Source organism: Tigriopus californicus, chromosome 5 (assembly GCF_007210705.1).
Source record: "Tigriopus californicus strain San Diego chromosome 5, Tcal_SD_v2.1, whole genome shotgun sequence".
Classification (NCBI taxonomy): Eukaryota; Metazoa; Arthropoda; class Copepoda; order Harpacticoida; family Harpacticidae; genus Tigriopus; species Tigriopus californicus.
In genome coordinates this window covers 2465272-2470152 of record NC_081444.1, presented here as the reverse complement: position 1 = coordinate 2470152, position 4881 = coordinate 2465272, and the positions used below count along the sequence as shown (strand labels likewise).

Sequence of the window (4881 nt, the reverse complement as noted above, 5' to 3'; positions counted from 1 at the left end):
GAGGATTCACGCCTAGTGCCGTGCTTGCAAGCTGTAAGATGGAGTTGCCAATGTACTCTGCTACCATGTTGAATATCAGTTTACAGGCTAAACCGAGTGCTTGATGTCGAGTTGTCAATGCTACTTAGGTTGTTTGGGTGTCGTGGTGAGATAGATTGCCGAGAGAAACCTGTCTTTCGGGCCTTTAGGAGAAACACATCCAGAAGACAGGAGAGTCGTGATGTCCGTTGAGTAACGTTAATTACTTTTTCATTTCTGAATTTCAAAAATATGCATGGACCGTCTTATTTCATTGAAATTATTTCATTCACACCGTCGTTTTAGAAGCTGCGAAAGAATAGCTATTTATTCTATAGCGGGGCCTTTCTTTGGGTGCAGTTTAACAAACTGAGGCTTGAAGAAAGTCGATACGGTCAAGACATCTTGGACGGTGTCTTGTTTTGACGTTTTGGATGGTGACGTTTTAGGTGTCCTGACCATATGGACTTATTGAAATGCAAACTTGAATAAACTACTTGCAAAGAGAGAGACCCCCAACTAAAGAATACGCAGTCGTTTTTTATGAGAACTAATTTCCAAGGTATGGTTTTCACTCAAAGTTAAATCTGACAGGTGGAAATGTTTTTTCGCTTCACCCGGGGCTAGAAATTTACTTTTTATTTACTAATCCATGAGATAGAGACTCTAACCGTGGCGTTTGGTTTCCTTTGCATGCATGAGAGTGAATATCATGCCTCTGAAGACCGATCTTAATAAAAATTAAAAAAAATGGTTCTCCTTGCGGGCAAAGTAACATTATTCAAAATCTCAGATTTCACAGACCCTGCCTTTGTAGCGTTTCATGTTCCAATCAAAGGATGTTCGGAGTACTCTTCGTTCAACCCTACAAAATATCTTGAAATACTCTCTCTCATACATAATCGTCTGATTGACCTAGTGTTTACTTATTTCCTTTGAGAAGAGAAGGGGAAAGCAAACAGCTGACGTCATTTCATTGAGGAAGAACTGTAGATAACATGCCCAGTCAACCTGAACCAACACATATTCAATTTGCCAAATATTTCAATTTGCAGACTTGTTGAAAAGTGTTCTAATATCGCCCCAAAACTTTGCTTTTTTTGAGGTCTTTAACGTGACAATTCAACAAAGGGAGGGAGGAGACTGGCGTTATGCTTATCGCTGTTTCCTAACACGAGAGCCGTCCTTGGTTCGATTCTCCTTTCCGGCCTTTCTTAAGCAAACTTTTAGACGCTGAAAAATCCAAAGGTGGAGAAGCATTCGATTCTGCACATGAAACTGCCAATCGGAGTTTGGATATTTTCGCTAGCCGAGCGAGGGCCAATCCTCGGACCCTAGCAGCCCAAACAAAAAAAATAAAATGAAATTAACCCTGAATAGTGCAATATTTGTCTACCTACTCCCTCATTATAATTCCCCAAAACAGGTTGTCTCACTACATCTTTCCTTGAATTTTCTTTATTACACATGGGCTATTAATTCAAAATCCCGTTTTCGAGTGCATTGGGGGGGGGGGGGGGGGGGGGGGGGGGTTATTGTCATAGGCTTTCCCCAACTTTGCCTGCATAAAAGAACGCACTTCAAGTGCATCACGTGGACACTCACTCTAAACCAATTTTCCAACTATGACGAGCACACTGGTTTGGGCTCAAAGTCTTGTTTTTCAGTAAAGTAGTTACAAATCCACCTTCAGTTATCCATGGGTTATTTTTCGGATTAAAAACAAGTAAGCCTCACTTAAATTGTACTCGCGTTAAGAGGTCCTCCTTGAGAGAGATAAGGCTTGGGCGACCTGTGACTGAGAAACCAAATTACTCTCGTCCTCTAGAAACCTTATCTCGGCGGCATTTTAGGACGAGAAATAGACAGTTCCAAGTTCCAAAGACGTTTTAACCCAGTTCTGGCATTGGTTAGTCAATAGCCGACAGGGGCTACGCTATTCATTTTAATTTTTTTGTGTTGAGCAACTCATCGTTAAAACGATAGTTTTGGAAATTGAATTACACAACTATAGGGCCTTATTGCAACGTCACACGCAGGCCAAGAAAACGGGAAGAGGCACGGTCGTAGATTCCTAAATAAACTGCTCTTGCCTTGAACGCAATTTCTTTTCCGGACATTATGTGGGTACTAACCATATAAATAAAATTTTGATAAGAATCAGCCAAAACAACGCAAAACGCAATAAGTTCAATGAAAAGGAAATGGCCCAATCGCCCTATCTTTGGTAGAGGTTGAATGGCAAAGCGCCCTCTGAAGTGCAGAGCGTAAAACATTTGCCGTGCAGCGTAAGGGGGCTATAGAGGAATTTTGGGAAATCAAGGTGAAATTTCTCAATAACCCTTTTTGTTCTTTAGTCAAAGGAATAAATTTAAAGAGTATGATAGAAACGGTTTCCACTTGTGCTTCAGAAATGCAAAAATCCAAAATACCCAACAAATGTCACGCACAAAGCCACAACAACAAGTTTCGTATTTCCTCCGTTTACTGTACTTGGTATGGTAGAAGCTTTTTGTACCCTATTAAAAAAGAAGAGTGACATCGGGTTGTTACGGTTTTCTGCGGCAACTAATTGGCCAACCACGGCATTGTAGTCCTCTAAGGTGACTGGCTGTGCCCTCCTCAATCAGAACCTATACCCAAACAGCCGTTCAGCTGTCGCCCACGGATCTAAAAAAATTACTTATGAGACATTCTTTTGGTTTTCTTGTTGTGTGCCTTACTTTTTCGGTAGATCAGAACATCTTCCACCAAACGAAGATCTATTTTGCCTTGGTGCAGTATTTGGTTGCCATGAGTTAGCATTTTCTAATCTGTATAAGTGGTTTCATCTTGTTCGTAATTGGATCACTCTCAAAAGGAATTAAGTAATGCCACTTCATTTAAGGCAATAAAATCAGATTGGGAAGGTTACGAGTGATCTTCCAAGTACAGGAAATTGATACGCTTTGCCTCAATTGAAGTAACTATTTATTGTTTACCAAGAAGATTTCCTTTTTCTTATCCTGGGAATTCTTATTCTTATTCAGTTTGACTTTTAAGGATGCATTTTTAAATTGAGAAAATTCCACGATAGGACTAAATTTATCTAATAAAGCAAGCCGGATATTTGCTTTGTTAGAAGAAATTACAGAACACACTTCCAGGTACGGCTTGAAACCACATTTTTTTGATATTTCTACTAGTATATTTTCCTCTTTCTTTTTACTTTGGACCCCACTTGAGAGCCAGTTAGTCTTACGTGTAACATATATATTACATTGGGTGTCCTTATTAGCCTAGATCAGCTCTGATACAGGTTTGCAAACTTTAGCACATCCAATTGCAATTTGCTTGACACTAACAAATTCAAAGGATTATGAGAGACAGGAAGATTGAGTTACTATGGAGTTCGTTCCGCATGGACCGAACATTCCTAAAAGATTGCACAGTGTGCAGTACAGGGCCCTCTCATCTAGGCAGAATGAATCCTTTTTAAATCTAGGTTCATTTTGTCCAACAAAATAGAGAATTGGAGCTCTGTGAACGTTGATATTGCTATCGAAATGCTGTACCAAAGTTAAGAGGATGTGTTCCATAATTGAAACTTAATTTGCTCATAAACATCTCAGCTAACTAGCCATCACAACAACGTTTCTGGCCGAGGTGCAAACAACTAAGGACGAGATTTTATCCACCCTCTTAATTTCAAACATCCTGCTTCTGACCTTCCTTGCACCCAAGACACATTAACATCTACAGTATTAGTGCTTCGACGCCAAACAAAACGACCTCGCCCAACATGGATTTAACATTTGATTTTTTTATTTAAAGATTCACATTAAAACTTTCGAGGGTACATTACCAGGTCTGACCAAGGTTCTTGTGCCCGCATTTGGAGCCACACGGGAGTGCTGCAATATTCTCGCGGAGAACTTGTTCCAAAGACTTCCTCGAGGCCTTGACACTCCCGTCGAAAATCGATCCCGACATGCGTTTTTGTGTTCTGGGTTTCCTTGCAACGAGAACAAATGAGGCGACACTTTCGTCGAGCCGTTTGTAGAAGCAGCAATAGAAGAAGACGAAGTCGATGCACTGGTTAAGAATTGGGGTTTCTGCAGGTATCTAGCCCTTAAGGCTTTAGAAGATGACAACGACGTCGTCGGTTTAAGGTTTACTTTGTTGGTCTTAGTAGATTTCTTGCCCGTCTTCTTCTTGGTTTTAAGGGAGTTCTTCTTTGTTTCACTCTCTAAATTGGAAAAGTAGTACATTTTTAGAAAAAACTTATCCCCACTTTGCTTGAGTTTATGACCGTTTAGTTGGAAGAATGCACAAACGTAAAGACTTTTTTTAAGGCCTGTATCATTGATAATTCGACCTCGTCGGGTGAGTGGAGTTGGCTAACGTACTTGTTGCTCTTTTATGTTGATTAAAAGGAAACATTTGAAACCCAACCCGACGAGACAAAAGTTTGAACATCTTGGACAGCACAAACCCCAAATAAGGTACTTGTACCTCGTATGAAAAAGGAAATTTTCAATTTCATGACAGGGCTGAAAAGGTTTTTTTATTATTTAACATATCAATAAAAAAATTCATACCGTTCATTAATGCCGATAAGTTTCGTTCTCGGTCCTCTTTGGAATCCCAATCAATTTGTATCCCGAGGTCTTTTGTAACACATCCCGGGCCTCTTCCACAACAGCCTTGGACGCACTCACTGACTGTAAGGCCTTTCTGACCGGTGACCCAAAATAACCGCATTTCTTTGCGCTTGTTGGCATCGAAATCGATCGCTCTCAGCTTCACCTGAAGATATAAGCCATTCAACTAGGATATTGAATTTTAAAACAAATCAACATGGACGTCCAATTTTCGACTGTC

General features: G+C 40.3%; 1 protein-coding gene across 1 annotated transcript in view; it reads right to left on the bottom strand.

Moving 5' to 3' along the window:
* LOC131880698 (DNA polymerase theta-like) overlaps positions 1–4881 on the bottom strand; it is a gene marked incomplete in the record, with an annotated part of 62639 nt that overhangs the window by 31937 nt on the left and 25821 nt on the right.